We start from the raw sequence: 18,579 nt of genomic DNA, 5'->3' as shown, positions 1-18,579 counted from the left end.
TCTACAAGCCTACAAATTTCTGGCAATATATAAACATCCTGTCAATATTTTCTGGCTGAAGAGCTGACAAGTCGGGTCACTATGAAATAGTGCATGCACTATGAAGTAGTTTTTGTTTTTTTTGTATTTAATATGAAATATGAATACATTTACCTGATTATTAGTAAAAAATTACAGACAGGACAGGTCCATATACAGGTCCATTTTGTACAGATTTGTCAAGAACTATAGACAGTGAATAATGTTATTCGTCGCACACAAAATATTGTAACATACAAGATGATAAAATAAAATCAATGCATAAAATGTTTTTTTATGATTATGATGTTATGTTATGATTCACATTCTTTCACTCGTACTGTCTGAGAAGTGTCGATGGTAACATGAAAGCACGTTTCTAAGTCACTCTGGATAAGGGCGTCTGCCAAATGCCTTAATGCTTTCGTTTGCCCCTGGTGGTTGGCTTGAGAAAGTCCTTGATTTGATATGCAGCAGAGCTGCCTATTCAAATGTTAATATCACCGACAATCATCGTAAATTAATCGTGGCAGTCAAATTCGTAATCACAATCGTGATTAAAATTCGATTAATTGTGAAGTCCTACTTGGAAGTGTGAGGCCACAGCATCAACAGTCATCTAGGTTTTTGTCCCAAGACCCCGAAACAACTAAAGCCAGCATATCCTAGTATGTGTGGAAGTTGCCAGCTCTTCTAGGACCTGGTCTATGACTTTGGTTAGAGTCTAATTGGCCTCCCTGGGAGTCCAAGTAAAGGTTTCCTCCAAAATTCACAAACACATACACACACCTTCCTATTCATACCCATGAATATGGGGACCACAAGCCATATTAGCCAGTCCAGGAATTGCAAAACCATCCCAGTTATTCCCAATGGAACTCCAAAATTACAGTAGGATTATGGATGCTATGTTTTCTCCATGTCATTCAGAGAATTTGTCCTATATGAGCAGATATAATGCAGAAACAACTCCATGCATATCCAATGTATTCTTCTGTATCTCACAGCAATATATTCATGAATGCATGACTGTTCATATCACCATCGGTTTGGGCACCTTTAGCTACACCAACAGTCAAAAGTTTGTGTGCACCAACTCATTTTTTACAGTATAAGACACAACTAAAACACAGGACTATGAAATAACACACGTGAGGTTATGTAATAAAAAAAAGCAAACAAGGCAAAAGGTTGAACATTTGCGTCTCTCCAAATCAGGGAGCTTTTGCTGTCATGGCAGCATTTCATACTCTTGGCTTTTCTCCACCACCTTAACTTAGACAACAGCGATGGATTCCAACAGCCCAGAGATTTATGCTGAATCATGAAATGACAATGGTGAACAAAGCAGCCACCAAAGTAAAAACAAGTGACTGAAAAAAAAATCAGTTACAAAAATAGCAAAAATGCTTCTTGTGTTGGAAAAATGTCTCCATCTTAGTCTCCATAACCACCACAGTTCTGACTGTTCCACACTTTCTGACTGTTCTCCTGGCACTGGATCCAGCTCTAGTCCTGTGTCAGGATTAGGGTAACCATGCTTTAACATGGGTGAAGACTACTACGCTTACCTTTTTTATCTCCCCATGAGGAAACCATTTGGGCCATAAAACCAGGAAAGTGAAAAAAAAAATGGGGATTACTGAACGTGCCATGGACTAAATCAAGAGATTGCAAATACTTTTGTGCCAGCTACAAACTACAAATATAGCCAATAGCTAATATCAATAGCTAAGATAAAAAATTGTACAAGGGAGTACTACTGCATCCAGAAATAAAGAATATAATGGAAAAGGTCCATCACACCAGACAGACATGCAGTATTAAACAGCATTATGAATGTTATATGGATGATATGATCACTGCTCTCCATTGGTTAGACAATTGAAAGGTCTAATATGTCACTCACTATCAAAATAACAAATTACCCACTGTTCATTGTCATTACTTGGTAGTACAAACGCAACCAGACATACAAAGACCAACGCAGTCCGTCCGGCCAACGCAGTTCATCTTAAGGGGCATTGGTGGCCAATCGGTTAAGGAAGCGGCCCCATAATCAGAAGATTGACGGTTCGAATCCCGATCCGCCAAGGTGCCACTGAGGTGCCACTGAGCAAAGCACCGTCCCCACACACTGCTCCCCGGGCGCCTGTCATGGCTGCCCACTGCTCACTCAGGGTGATGGGTTAAATGCAGAGGACACATTTCACTGTGTGCACCGTGTGCTGTGCTGCTGTGTATCACAAGTGACAATCACTTCACTTTAAAGACATAGCTGAACCTTTTCAGTAACAAATATGTTTGGAGTAAGATTTATGTCAAAACTTGCAACCAAACAGAACCGATGCGCGCCTTGTCCTCAAATACCTTTCGTACACCAAACCACTCATTCATTGTGCACTGACCATGCACATGGTCAAAAAGTGACAGTGATTGTTTTTGTCATTGTGATAAACAGTAAAGCACGAAATTTACATTTAACCATCACCTTATTGAGCAATGCTCAGCCATGAAAGGCACCAAGGGGACCTCAGTGGCACATTACCAATTTTGACCCGCGACCCTGCGATTCCGAGTGCGCTTCCTTACCCACTAGGCCACCACTGCCTTGTTTCAAACTCCTGGCCCAAAAAAACCATGGTTGCCCAGGCCAGCTAATACAGATTTGACTGGCTGATGGCCAGTCCATTATCTCCATGCACACGGCTGATGTCCACGAGTTTGAGGCATACTGGTGCAGGCACTACTGTTTAATACCTACACCCCCCCCTTCCAAAAAAAAGACCCAAATCATTGCTCAATATGGATGAATAATAATCTTTGCATTTTGTATAAAGCAGTGTGAAATGAATACAGATGGGAGGCTGTGATTGTTTTTGACGGGTAAAAAAAGGCGCCTGAGAGGCTCTCTGCACCGTATGGCTCAATGACCTGATAGAGAACACAAAGCTTCCCCTCACAGGCTCGAAGATCTGGCTCTCCAGGCGCTTCTAAGGGGGTCACAGCTCTCGCTCGCTAACCGGCAGACTAAGACGGCTCCTGCCCTTGTCGGATTGGCTGTGCTGCAAATGTCATACAGTTCGAGTGGCGAGCGGACCTTGTTGGCACGTGGCCGGCGAGCAAATGGGATGGAAGAACATCGGCGTTGAACAGCTGATTGAAGAAAGCTTATTTGACAAGGGACTGTCGTTAACCCAATTAACCATTGCAAGTAGAGCTATGGAAAATACCATGTTGGCCAGAATATAAGGAGAATTTTTTTTTTGTGGTTGCTGTTCTTCAAAAACCTCAAGTTGTCTTACATTCAGGATCTAAACAAAAAACTGCATGCCTGTAGGTGGCGCTAAATGTTTTATTTCCTGGCCAATACGGTAATCATGTTTACGATGCACAATGATGAGAAAGCATAACGTTCTATATTGATACAAATAAAAGGAGAATAATCCAATTTTAAGAATTACGATTTCATCCGTCACGTAATCTAGCAGTCTTGTTTTCAAATTTAGAGACAAACGTTGACCTCTAAATCTATTATCATGACTAACTCAAATCATGTTGCCTGATACAAAAAAAACAATTTCAATGAATATCTGATGAGTTAACTAGAAGTTGTAAATAATTTTAAAAAGCTGATAATATAAAATGTTAGAACCTATGGGCTTTTTTGTATTAAATGGAAAAATCCATTTAATTATGCACCGCAGCGCAATGCACTGATGATCACTTAGGATCATTATCAAATGAAATTAAATGAAATGAAACATCTGAATGGGGCACACGTCTAGCAGCAAGAACACTGGAAGTACCTGGCTACATGAAGAACAACCTGAAGTCATCGTCATCATCTTTGTTTATTGAAAACCATGGCTTTCAATCCCATCTCTGCACCAGATGTTAGGAATGGTCCTGAATTGTCTCCAGACAACGTCATTTTCAACCCCCTGTCTACATGTATAAGGCTGGGCTGAGATCACACTCTTCAATGAGGTGGTGGCATCATTTCTTGCCTAATTAACAGTTATAATACACTATTTCGCCAAGGCACGAGTCTGTCATTCGTCATTATACCCATTGCACGCTCCATAACTTTTAATAAAAGGCTCATTTTCCCCTGCAGCCCCCTACTGGGGCACGGTAAAAACCTCCCCGGAGTAAAACAGCAACATTAAGCAAGCTAAGCAAACAAACCAATGCATACAATGAAAAATTGAACACCATCATGAATGTCAAAATCTCACTTTTAATGCTTTTTTTTTGTGTAAACACAGATCATTTTATTCTATTAAACTATTCAAAAACTGTGCCTTCCCCATTTCTTTTGTAATTAGGCGTTATTCTATAACCCTATTTCACATACATGTGATAAAACCTTTACATTCATACGCTGAACGCTATTGTATTACTGTATGCATCAAAGCATAAAACATCGAAATAGTTGTCAGGAGACATATATTATTTTAGTGTATACTGCATAGCCCCAGAATAAAACCGACCATATGGTGTATAATATATGAATGTAGGTATCAGTAAGTGCACAGTCGTAGTCGTTATGACTACATTTGTCGTTTTTGTCTGCTGCGTTGTTGAATATATGCTTGCTTCTGAGGTTTTGCACGGTGGCTTGCGTGAGGTTCTGCCTGTAGTGGGTTCTTGTGCTCTGCATGCCGTCCAGCACAGCATGTTCCTCTGCTGCAGTAAGCAAACCCGAACGCACCCCAGGATCAATAAAAAGCAAATGCATCCATCCCGATAATAAAAGCCTGGGCTATGTGGTTCCTGCGTCCACGGCATGCGTGGGCCGAGCGCTCAGCCGGCGAGGATTATGAGGGTCAAGCTGACACCACCCCCCTTGTGCATTGTGACACCCAACAAAAGCCGTTAAGTGATATAAGCGCACTTGGCTGCCCTTACTGCAGGGGGTCCCGAGTCACAAGGTGCCAATCTGCATACATATTCAAAAGGCTAAACAAGGTGTCTTGGCTGAAGACCATAAGTCAGTCCACTGATGACTTCATTTTAAGGAGACAATTAGACATATACACATACACACTTGTCTAATTGTCATACACAAGCATTCTATACAAGTATACAGCAAATATACAACAAAACATTTCTCTCTCTATCTCTCTCTCTCTCTCTCTCTCTCTATATATATATATATATATATACACACACACACACACACACACACACACACACAGACACACACAGTACAGGCCACACCTTCTCATTCAATGTGTTTTATTTATTTTCATGACCATTTACATTGGTAGATTCTCACTGAAGGCATCAAAACTATGAATGAACACATGTGGAGTTATGTACTTATCAAAAAGTGGAGACCTGGCCTCCACAGTCACCGGACCTGAACCCAATCTAGATGGTTTGGGGTGAGCTGGACCGCAGAGTGAAGGCAAAGGGGCCAACAAGTGCTAAACACCTCTGGGAACTCCTTCAAGACTGTTGTAAATGGCCATGAAAATGTAAAGGGTCAAGAAAACACATTAAATGAGAAGGTGTGTCCAAACTTTTGGCCTGTACTGTATATATATATATATATATATATATATATATATCTCGAGAGAATACACACACACACACACACACACACACACACACACACATATATATATATATATATATATATATATATATATATATATATATATATATCAACTTTAAAGTTACTTTGAAGTTATGGAACAAATTAGGTTGGCACCAACAACTTTGAAATCTTGACTTAACAAACCCCCCCTGTTGCTTTTAACTGTAAGACTTGTATATTTGGTTATTTTTATTGCGTTTTTAATGTACTTTGGTTGCACTGTTTTTGTACAGCACTTTGGCATTGACACTGCGCTGTCTTTTGATTTGATATTTAAAATCGTACCATGCACGCTGACAGAAAGGTAAGGAATAGTTTACGATTGCGGTACATGGTGGAGTATCGATATAATCCTAATGTCACCGTGTTTACCAGACAACACGCCACAGCTTTCCCAGATTTAATAAGCAATGCCAGCGTGATTCTAACAAACACACAAAAATGACACAACGATGATTGCCTTATTAATTATTAATCCCAGAAGCAACACAGGACTAGGCTCTCACACAACACGCAAAACATGTGGTTCCATACATCATTTTCCTTCGTTTTCCACACACTCCCCCTTTTTAGAACTTTACAGACGGATCGAATTCTGTAGAAGAATTCAGCTTTATTTTGGTATCGCCAGCGTTCTTTTTAAGGCTGCCACGTTTGGAGAAGCCTGGAAGAAAGAGAGAAATAAAAAGTGCGCAGAGGCGAGTTTCACTTGTCAGCCCGACTCGCTTCGGCTCAGGCGGAAATAAGGCAACAGATTGCCGGCATGTAATTGGATGAACGTGTCTGTAATCCCGCGTTCAGTAAAAATAAAATAAAATAAAATAAAGAATAAAAATCAAATGAAACCAGGATTGCGCGCTCGTGGCGGGTTACGCCTTAAATAAAATAACCAAATGGCGTAAAAAAAAAGAGAATCTTCTGGCCACTGTGGATCGGAGTTGGGCTCTGGAAACGTGTGGGCGGGGGTCCCGTTAATGGCTTGATTTTTTTTTAATAATTTTTTTTTTTAAATGATCGCGCACGGCTTCCTCTCCGCCGCAACATGCATCGGACGCACTCAGCCCGTGCCAACCCGGAATACACTGACAACCTGTCAGGGACTTACAATGATCTAATTCATCATACACACACACACACACACACACACACGCCCCACCGCCGGAGTGCGTAAAAAAAACGCCGGGGATCTCGCACCCCACGACAGAGATTCCGATCGGGAATAAAAGTCTTACCGTCATGTCTCCGGAATCGCGCCGAAATCGCGTTGGAGGCGGCCGGTCAGAAACTGCTGCTTAATGCGAGACGCATCCCGGGAGGTCGGCGGCGCCGGCAGCTCCAGCGCCCCCTGTCGGTCCCGGGCTGCGGCGGCGGGGAGGCGCACGGTGCGCGCAGGAGAGGAGAGGAGAGGAAAAGAGAAGAGAGGAGAGGAGAAGAGAGGAGAGGAGAAGAAAAGAGAAGAGAGGAGAAGAGAAGAGAGGAGAAGAGAAGAGAGGAGAGGAGAAGAGAAGAGAGGAGAAGAGAAGAGAGGAGAAGAGAAGAGAGGAGAAGAGGGCGGCACGCAGCCCGGCGGAGCGGGAGAGAAGTGCGTGTGATGTCGGGGTGGCGAGATGCAGGTTCTTCTTGCAGCGAGTGACAACACACACACACAGTCTCTCTATCTCACACACACACACACACATGCACCTGACGTGAAAGCACTAATCTTATTACCAGACCGGGAAGCCAGAGCGCCTGTACACTCACACCCACACACACACACACACACACACACACACCAAATTCACAGACCCATCGTCAGAGCTGCAGGACTGAACATTCACTTCAACTACATTTATGTGGAAAATAATAGCAATAAATGCTAAAATAGAATTTTTTAGATAATGAACCTAGCCTGGCCTGATGCATTGTGGGTAAAATGTAGGCATTCTTGAGAGGTGAAGTCGTGCCTCCACCTCTCCGGAATTAAAAAGTGGGTCCTGCCGTAAGGGAAGTAACCACCAGCAGCCCATCTGTTCAGGGAGTGGGATTACAGTAAATCCAATTGCGCTTACCGCAGGCCGTTCAGCAGAGCAACTGGTGCCGCGTGGTCACCTGACCAACTCCGGGGAGACCCTGCCGCTGTTCAATATTACAGATGGGACCTTCCACCACAAACGTATGCGCCTACTTCCAAAGGTCTTGGGGAGGAAGAAGAACTGATTTTTTTTTTTTGCTCGGCCATAATATTATGACCAACATGACAGGTAAAGTGACACCTGGGAGTGGGCGGAATACATTGGGCAGCAAGTGAACAGGTTGTCCTTGAAGTAGACATTTACATTTGAAGGCATTTGATATGTTGGACAAAAAGTGAGCAGAAGTAGAACAAAAAAATAAATGGGCAAGAGTAAATATCTGAGTGACTCTGACAAGGGGTCAAACGGTGACGGCTAGACAGCCGGGTCATAACGTTGGCAGTAACTCGGCAGTAATCGGGAGTCATGCGAGGACGCGTGTCACTTACCAGGGTGAGACTCGAGACCAGGACGGACTACGGGACGCTCTGGGGCAAGCCGGCAGAGGACGCGCTGCTGACCAACTGGGCCCCTTCGTGGGTACGGTATTCCCCGATCGCACGGCCCTATTCCAGCAGGACGATTTCCACACTGCGGAAGTGCTTCAAGGACGGCTTGCGGAACGCAACAACGAGTGCTGAAGTGCTGGCCTGGCCCCCCCGAAACCTCCCAAATTCCCCCGCATCTCAATCCCAATGATTATTTGTGCAAAGCCAAGGCCAGGTAGTGCGTGTTTCTGGGGAGAATGACAGCATGCATGTGCTAATGGGAGAGTGAAAACATTTATGTGCGTCAGGGTTAGCACCTTAATGCGGAATTAGCGACATCAACAAAACGAGGCATGCGTGCAAATGGCTTTGCGCAGGCGTGCAAGTTGCGCAAGTTGCGCCATTATCATTAAACAGGCGTGTCAGACATTTTTAGACCCCCGCGCCGCAAGAGAGCAGATGTTCCTTCCCTGCGCTGACAAATTGTTTTTAATTATTCCTGATAAATGATTTACGCGCGATGTCTGCCTTATGAATCTGCGCGCTCTGTTCTTTCCTATCGACTCGCTGACCTGCACGCTATTGTTTTGCAGCACGAGGACGCATGCATGTGATTTACAGCTTGCAAATTTAGGACATGTGGAATGGAGCTGTCCTCCATATTTGTGAGGTTTCAATTGCAGTTAATTATGAAACGGCTCCATAACTTCATGTGGTTTGGTAGAACATCTAGTAACCTGCAAACAGCCAATTCTTCCAAGTCCATCCAACCAGTTCTTAAATCCATGTCAGTGCTGTGAGAAAGGATTTGGGCAGTCAACAAGTCAGGAGCAACGCACACACACACACACACACACACACACAATGTTCACAGCTTCATTCAGCATCGCCATTTTAATGGGCCAGTAGCGCAGCTGCTCCAGCATCATGTCAGGCACGTCTTCAGGGTTACTTAGAAACGATCACAAACCAGCAAGGTTCCAAGACGTCTGACTTGCTGGTTCCAGCTAGCTCCAGGGCTCCAACTGCCTACCCAGGAGAACTTCACATATTTCTAATAAGCTAGGAGGTGGAAGTGGTGGATATTGTGTGATTAAAGATGTCCTACAAATGCAAATAGTCACATGACCAGCAAAACAGGTTGGTCCATTCATTAAAAAAATGTCACTACTGTCCAGTGCTGTGCAATTAATCGCAATCGCAAAAAAAATTTCTAAACTGCTGCGATTTTATCCATTAATTTATTTCGATTTTTATTCAGAATACGTTCTTGTGCGCATGATTTTAATATGCTAAGCAATTACAGCTAAGCTGAGCGGCAACCAATCAGAGCACACGACAAAGCTGATTGGCAGAACCGAATAGGCCAGCGGGAGGAAAGAACAATAAATACGGATGCAGGTCAAAATAAAAAGGAGAGAGGAGAGAGGATGTGTCACAGAGCAAGGTCATTTGCAAGACTTGTGAAATGATTATTCCAACGAAATGGAGCAATTCTACAAATCTGTTCCAACACTTAAAACCGCGTCATAAACAACTGCATGATCAATGCATGTCGACAAAGTCCATCGAAACAAACAAAAGCACACAAAGACAGACCGAACAAGTATCCATTGTTCAAGCATGTGCAAGCGCCTTATGAGAACGGATCAAAATGGCACAAAGAAATTACCGATGCAATCACCTATCATATATGCAAAGATACGATGCCTGCGCACATCGTCAGTAAAGACGGCTTCCGAAGACTAATACAAACACTTGACAAAAGTTACCAGCTGCCATCTCGCACTTGATTTATGTTTTTATTCATTGTTATGACTGGAATTGTTTTTTTTTTCATGTTGTCTTTTTTTAAGAAATTATTTTTACAGTTTTGTTTATGAAGCAGTTAGTACTACTATGTACAGTATGCTATTAACTAGAGACGAGCTAGATAATCTTAATTTATTTTATGTTGTCTGTTTTAAAGACAATTTTACTACAGTTTTGTTTATTAAACACAATATTATGTTATTTCATTGTGAAATGTTTTGTTATGCACTTCTTGTGCACTGAATACATTTAGATTGTATGTATGTATGTAGCTTGTTAGAAAAAGCAAACGCAAATAAAATCACAATCACAATATTCGTTCAAAAAATCGCAATATGATTATTTTGTCCATATTGCACAGCCCCACTACTGTCATTGAGTTCCTCAAGTTATGAGGATGTCATCTCGACAAACTTCCAAACCTGACAACACAGCTCTACTCCACTTCAAACCAGCCTTCTTGCCTCCACTCCACCTTCACACTGTCTTCTCATCTAACCACTCCAATTCGCTCGAACACCAACACCAGTAGGTGTTCTGTTTATTTGGATTCCCGCATTCGTAGAATGAAGATGAGTTTTACCTCCCCACTTTGCACTACTCCGCCATTGGGTTCTCCTATCTCAGATCGAGCCATGACACAAAAAGCTTTCTGTTGTGGCAGTTTTTGCAAATGCTTATAGTTGCCATTGTGATAAATATTGTTACTGGGAAAATCTTGAGTCTGTTGATGCGAGAAGCGCAATACGTTGCCCATGGTAATGATTCTTACACACATCGTTATGGTAGAACGGAAGTACATTAGTGAAAGTGAAGTGAAAATGACATGATTGTCATTGTGATACACTGCAGCACAGCACACGGTGCCACAATGTGTCCTCTGCTTTTAACCATGACCCTTGGTGAGCAGTGGGGAGCCATGACAGGCGCTGTTAAGGAAGCGGTGATGGACACGTTTTGTTGTGTCACCGTGTGCTGTGCTGCAGTGTTTCACAATGACAATCAATTCACTTTCATTCACTTTCATTACCACACGCAGTGATGTTTACTACCTTGAAGTGGTGGTACTACTTCAAGGGTGGTAGTGGCCTAGTGGGTTAGACACTTGCCTATGAACCAGAAGACCCGGGTTCGAATCCCACTTACTACCATTGTGTCCCTGAGCAAGACACTTAACCCTAAATTGCTCCAGGGGGGGACTGTCCCTGTAAATACTGATTGTAAGTCTCTCTGGATAAGGGCGTCTGATAAATGCTGTAAATGTAAATGTAAAGTGACTGCAAGTGGTAATTAGCATGTCTGTTTTTCCATGTCCCATAAAATAACTTGCATTGAAAGTGAAAGTGATGGCAGTTTTAGCCAAAGGTCCAGCGTCACGGAGACAGTAAGCAGACGAACACACAAATCCAGAATTACACACGGCTGTTTTTTCGCATGTGTCATCATTAGTACCATAAATCACCCGCTAAACATAGACCTACAGCGTGTGCTGTACTTTGTGTCGTGCTCTTGCGGCAGGGAGAAAGGAAGGACTCGCGCTCGACTCGCGAACCCTGGATTGTAATAAACAAGCGAGGCACGAAGCCCCCGTGCACGCGCAAGGACAGAACAAGGACGGGACACGGGTACATTTATACTCATTACAACAGACGCAAACAATCAAGACAATCCGGAGATCAGAAGACAAGCAAACACAAAACTCCGGACAGGAGTCCGACCACGTGACGCTTCGCCAGTGCACACGCGACCTCAGTAACAAGTCAACAAGTCAGGAGCAACGCGCACACACACACGCACACACATGTTCACAGCTTCAGTCAGCATCGCCACTCCATGAATTGAGCTCCTAGTCGCCATTTTAATGGGCCAGTAGCGCAGCGGCTCCAGCATCATGTCAGGCCCGTCTTCAGGGTTACTTAGAAACGATCACAAACCAGCAAGGCTCCAAGATGTCTGACTTGCTGGTTCCAGCTAGCTCCAGGGCTCCAACTGCCTACCCAGGAGAACTTCACATATTTCTAATAAGCTAGGAGGTGGAAGTGGTGGACATTGTGTGATTAAAGATGTCCTACAAATGCAAATAGTCACATGACCAGCAAAATAGGTTGGTCCATTCATTAAAAAAATGTCACTACTGTCAAGTTATAAGGACATCATCTCGGATGTGGTAGTGGTGGACATTATGTGATTAAAGATGTCCTACAAATGCAAATAGTCACATGACCAGCAAAACAGGTTGGTCCATTCATTAAAAAAATGTTATGAGGACATCATCTCGACAAACTTCCAAACCTGACAACACAGCTCAACTCCACTTCAAACCAGCCTTCTCGCCTCCACTCCACCTTCACACTGTCTTCTCATCTAAGACAATCGAGCGATCAGAATACAAGCCAACACAAAACTCCAGACAGGACATAAGGTGGCAGTGGTGGCCTAGCGGTTAAGGAAGCAGCCCCGTAATCAGAAGGTTGCAGGTTCGATTCCCGATCCGCCAAGGTGCCACTGAGGTGCCACTGAGCAAAGCACCGTCCCCACACACTGCTCCCCGGGCGCTTGTCATGGCTGCCCACTGCTCACTTTAAAAGGAGTCCGACCACATTTACATTTACATTTATGGCATTTATCAGACGCCCTTATCCAGAGCGACTTACAATCAGTAGTTTCAGGGACAGTCCCCCTGGAGCAACTTAGGGTTAAGTGTCTTGCTCAGGGACACAATGGTAGTAAGTGGGATTTGAACCTGTGACTCTGTAGTCTTCTCTTTCATAGGCAAGTGTGTTACCCACTAGGCTACTACCATCCCACGTGACGCTCCTCCAGTCTGTTTGTCAGCAGACGGTGAAATCGAAACAGCCATCCCACCGGGTGCTAATTACCTAATCCCGCACCGTATCAGATTATGGGACAAGTGAGAAGAGGGGACACTTCCGATTAGTCCTCAAGTGTCCTTGTACTGGACCAGCGCAGACTGGAGAGAGAGAAGCGAAGACCCTCCTCCTCCTCCTCCTAGACTCCGGCCGTTCTCCCTGCGTCACCCTGACAACGCTGTCTCCTCCGTAAAGAATGGCAGTGACGGCGCGCTGTTGTGGCGACGGGTCTTTTGCCTCCGGTGCGGGGAGGATAAGTCACGGCGCCAAGGGTGTCGGGAACCGGGAGCAGAAAGCAGCTCTGTCGGGTGTCGCCCGCCCACCTCTCGCCGCCACCCTCTGGTGTGTCACGGTGCTCAGCGTGGCACAAAGGCCGTCGCGCGCAGAAGCCCCCGAGTCGCCGAGGACCTTAGCTGCCGCCACGAAGTGTTGAAAAGAGAATCCGCAATGAGACGCGCTTGTAGGCACAGCCGAACAAGCGCAGGCAGACGCACGCTTTTTCGGAATCCACGCTTTGGCCATTTGGTCACGAAAGTCTAATCATCACCCGTGGTTTTATGGGTCTGCGCATTAAAGCATGTCCGCCATGTCCTTCTCACCTATATCTGAAGAGCAGGCGTTGCCAGCCTTATTGATTTAATGCTGGGATAACATTGTCTACCGACATGTCAATATTCCTCCTGGACCAGTGACCGGTGCAATTACGACAAACAGGAACCAGCAGAACATAAACAAATGGCCTTTGGCAGGACATAATCGTGGTCGAGCTCCGGGGTCAGGGTTCAAGAAGGGGGCAACGACAAAATCCCAGCATATGTAAGTCAGTGGGGGTCTTAAAACCTCCCAAAGTCAATAGTGAAGAACGAGAGTTAGGCAAACCATTCAAATCTCTCTCTCTCTCTCTCTCTCTCTCTCTCTCTCTCTCTATATATATATATATATATATATATATAAAAACATATAAATCCAATGGGAATAGACAAGGTTATGTCAAAACAAATCAAAATATGGAGCACTGCACACTCTGCCATTTCAAACAGGTCACTGAACACCCTCCTTAGGCCAGGGGTGGCTAATCCGGGTCATGGAGGTTTCCCAACTCTCGAGGAAGAGGAGCGGGGTGGGCTGCGAGTGCCAGAACAAGCACATCATTAATTACGGTTCATCCCATGGTTACTTCTTTAAACTTGAAAACGGAACCAGGGTATAAGTACAAAAGTCGGAGCAAAACATAGACACGCGATGCAGGCTTATACAGACTAGTAACGGACGGGCAACTTCATGGGGCGTGGCCAGCACACGCCGGGCCCCAGGCGAGACACGTGGCTTCAAATGGTCACAACTTCTGTTTGACTGTCCCCATGGCCAAGTTCGGACTGGGCCATTAGCAGCACTCGTCAGCCCCACTTTTTGCTTCTTGGGTCTGGCACCTCTACCACAGGACTGGCCCAGAACTGCGGAGTGACAGGCTAAATAAGGGAAGATTTATGCTGAAACCACAACTCCTCGCAGATTTCGGCCCACCTTCTCCTCGCTGCAGCTGGATCAGAAGAATTTTCCTTCTTTTTTACATTTTTATATTTTTTTTTGCTGTCTCATTAGAAAGTGAAACAGATGCCACTAGTACATATTATTCAGTATATGGTATGTGCATTAGTTGTCATATATTCTCGTTGTACCACTGCATTCGGCCTTCCCCAGTTATGTGCTGATTAAAAAAAAAAAAAAAAAAAGTGAAGTGATTGTCACATGTGATACACAGCAGCACAGCACACACCACAGCACAGTGCACACTGCCCCCTCTTTTACGGTAGAAAGCCAACGTCTGGCTATGTGCTGAGCATTGAAACGTCTGCGGCCTCACTGATTTACAGCAGACACACGTAAGGGGTTGCAGCTCTGCAGCAAAAGCCAAGGCCCATTCGATGGCCGTGCAAATGAATGCTCAAAAAAACAGCCGGTTTTGTTTGGATGGGGTCGGTCATTACTATATGAGATGACACGGCTGCAAGCAAACAGGACTTCGGTGACGCGAGTGCTTTTAGGAGATTAAACATTGATGAGGAGGAAAAGGGCCGCTGCCTTGCCCAAGCCTCGATTTGTAAATAGCCATCCGCTTTCGCATCCCTGCCCACGCACCAATCTCCTCCCAGAGCCCCGATCCCTGCCTGACCTCCCACTCCACCTTATCTAACCCAGGATCCTCAGCGTTGGGACGTCCACGCACCAAACTGGCGACTGTGCGGCGGGGCCTTGGCAGCCGAGCACAGGGCTTGGGAAATTGAGAGGCATCACCGCGACGCTAATTGTGCTTCTCGGGGAGGCAGAAGAGGCCCTGGAGCGGCATTATCTGGCAGGGCGCAGAGACGATCTGCTGTAAAACGTCAGCGCCCGGGTTTTACGCGCGAGGCTTGAGTTATTGCCTCGGTTGTCAAGTTCTTCGGGGCAAATTGACTTTTGTTGCAGCCTTTCATATTCACTTGCTATTTACATTTGCATATCAAAAAAAAAAAAGGGGGGGGGGGGGGTACTAAGTGAAGGCAGAACAGAAATGTGCACATACTTCCAAAATAGCTAGAGAACACATTTTTTAAAAGTACAAAGAAATAACCAAAATAAAAGCCCATTTCAGCAGTATATGCATGGAATCAGCTTCTGTGACATTTTTTATCTAAAAAACAACGCATTTATAACGCCTTATAAAGCTATTTATAAAGCATACAATAACTAATGAAGAGTTATAAGACGCATTTATTAAACAATCAATATTTCATCAGATTTCATCAAGACCAAAGGATCATAGACTGATGTTTCATCAGTCAACGATCAAGTCGTGGATGCCGTAGCTTCATTGTCTTATACTGAATTACACACTGTACTTGAAGACAGAGTAAGGGAGAAGAGAAAGAAGGAACGTTTTTGTCACTGAAATGCGTGGAGGTGGACAGAAATAAAAAAAATGCAGTCAACAAGCAAGAGTACCAATGATGGCTTCACCATTTCGGTTTATATTTTCGGCATCCATATTTTTATTACTGTATTCCTTTTTTACATTTACATTATGTTTTATTTACCCGAAGCCCTTATCCAGAGCGACTTATAATCAGTAAGTCAAACAGGGACAGTCCCCCCTGGAGACACTCAGGAGTAAGGGTCTTGCTTAGGGACACAATGGTGGTAAGTGTTGTGTTCGTTGTGTTCTGCTAGGCTACCAGCGCCCCTTGTCGTGCTCTAAATACGTTTATAACTCTTCATTGCTGTTGCTGTCAGACACTGTTGCCCTATTTTCATAATATGAGGAATGCTTTGCCCCTTGCACATTTTGCACATTTCATATTTTTTAGGCGCATGTTATTTTATTAAACTATATAGAAGCATCATGTACAGAGTAAAACAGTAAAAAGATTTCTTAATTGTTTCTTTTCATGGTGAGATGAAACACACCATTGAATAATTCAGAGACTACCTGAACAAAATAACAAAATGGGCTTGGCCACACCCATAAATGCCTTGCACTTTACACCGACATTAACTTATCAAAATAGAGCCTGTTTCATTTTTTTCCACTCTCCAAGAGGGCATTTATTGAGGGAAAAATGCGGGCCGCAACATCTGCTGCTTAAACGTACATATGGTTTCATGGCCTTTATCTTTCATAAAATATGGTGTAAATATCACTATAACCTCCCTGAGTGGTCATCATGAATCATTTATTCAAAATATAGACAGCCATTTTAGACTACTACTGCCAAACACCTTCTCCGACATCTCAGAGGAGATAATTAAGAGAAAGAAGTTTTAAAGCGCTCAGGTCCGTAACTTCAGGCCGGAAGAGAAAAACGCGAGGGGGCGTGTCCATTCTGCCTTTCCACGAACGCTCGTTACGAGGACGCCCCGCGAAGCTGCATGAGGGTGATTACGGCAGATTACTTCCACCTGCCCGTACTCCGACTCTGGAGCACCTGAGAGGCGAAACACCCGCTCGGTGAACTGGCACTGATGAAGATAATTACAAGTGAACTGGAAGGACAACGGCAAGGTCCCGCGCCGCATCGGTGGGCTGCGAAGGCAGCCGGGCTGACGGACTCTGGGGAGATTCGGGGTGGTGGAGGTGTTGCCTCCATCTGACAGACACCCAATTGAAACATCAGCATGAAACATTAATGCCAGGATGTTACATTGAATTATTAATTTGCGTTGATCAAGGAAGAAATAAAGGGGGCAGTGGTGGCCTAGTGGTTAAGGAAGCGGCCCCGTAATCGGAAGGTTGCCGGATCGAATCCTGATCCACTGAGGTGCCACTGACAAAGGCGCCGTTCCAACACACGGCTCCCCGGGCGCCTGCCATGGCTGCCCACTGCTCACCAAGGGTGATGGTTAAAAGCAGAGGACACATTTTGTTGTGTGCACCGTGTGCTGTGATGCAGTGTCTCACAATGGCAATCGCTTCACTTTCACTTTATTTCACTTCACATGGTGGTGTCATGTACATTAATCAGCCACAAGATGCTTCACTGATGTGAAGAACACTGGTCACCATAGAAAGCCTCACTTCTTTCAGCAGGATAAGACGTGCCACACTGCAACAATTACAGACTGCTTTAAAGAAGTGTTTTCCTGAATCTCGGTCTGATCTGCAATTCACTGACACAACAAAATTATTACGGTTGCATTCAGATAAACATGTTAATAGGTGAAATAGTTGCATTTTTTTATTTTAATTTTGGTATACTTAAAATGTTTGCCATTATAAATATAATATCCTATTGCATTACATTGTCAATAAACAATTACAATAGTTATCACCAGTTAGAACATTTAGCTTTAAGCATGCATGCATTATGTTTCAAAAATCCACAAATAAACGTAAGGGTCCTCACAAATACATACAGTGGTTTGTCAATACAGTTTTAATGGTTTGGGAATAAAAGTAACTGCACTGACATTTGTGCATCATGTAAATTATTTTTTCTGAATCAAGAAATGCATTTGTGAATGGTGTTACATTTATTTCTAAATGATACATTTTAAGTGTGAATCTTGTTACATTTGTTGCTGACATAAGAAATATATTTGTGAATGGTGTGATATTTATTCATGAATTTTGAAACAAAACTATCTCCATATTCTTTTGCCATGGGAATATGCATGTGTGAAGCAAAATAGAGGCTCAACATTGATTTGGGGATACTACATTGCAACCGTTAGATTGCTAGTGAAGACCATGTCTTAACAAGATGGAGACGTATTGGCAGTATGAGGAGCATGTACACACTATGACTCAAATATTCATACCACTGCAGTCATGAAGTAATGCTTCCAGAATTGTAGAAGAAAAGCAATAGGTTTAATACTACTAAAATCATGTTCCTTTTTTTTTTTAATAAATGACGTTCTTAAATCATTAGAAAAGTTATTTTGATTCTAAGCCACTTATGCTCTGCAGTTGTGATTAGCTCTACATCCATCATCTGTCCATGGCTGTAAACCAGCTTCGTTTTGTTCATTTATTCTTCTCATTACAAGCCAAGCATTGGCAAACAACAACAGCAAGCCAAACAACAGTTTATATATGAGTCTGTCTGGCTTTATTACAAAAAGCATGGAATGTAGATGCATATAGGCTCTAGGCGTCTTATGAATGGCAGTCACTACATGCATGTTATTACTGGTTTAAAAAACCAAGTTCATGTTGGTATTTAAAAAAAAATCTGCATCCATAACACACA

The 18,579-nt window shown here is 43.7% G+C and overlaps 1 protein-coding gene across 9 annotated transcripts in view; it reads right to left on the bottom strand.

The window, feature by feature from the left end:
- The window catches only part of pcdh15b (protocadherin-related 15b), a 209,906-nt gene that overhangs the window by 159,574 nt on the left and 31,753 nt on the right, over positions 1 to 18,579 (bottom strand). For 4 of the 9 annotated variants that reach the window (XM_028964695.1, XM_028964686.1, XM_028964731.1 and 1 more), the window contains exon 1: positions 6,859 to 7,343. The exons of 2 other annotated variants lie outside the window; for them this stretch is intronic. The gene's annotated coding sequence lies outside the window, so the exon portion shown is untranslated. Of the gene's footprint in view, positions 1 to 6,858; positions 7,344 to 18,579 lie in introns of those variants that run through there. 3 more of the 9 variants (XM_028964740.1, XM_028964767.1, XM_028964758.1) reach the window with 3 other exon arrangements.

Source organism: Denticeps clupeoides, chromosome 2 (genome assembly GCF_900700375.1).
Source record: "Denticeps clupeoides chromosome 2, fDenClu1.1, whole genome shotgun sequence".
Lineage (NCBI taxonomy): Eukaryota > Metazoa > Chordata > Actinopteri > Clupeiformes > Denticipitidae > Denticeps > Denticeps clupeoides.
The sequence above is the reverse complement of the archived record's forward strand: the minus strand, read 5'-3'. Positions and strand labels throughout refer to the sequence as shown.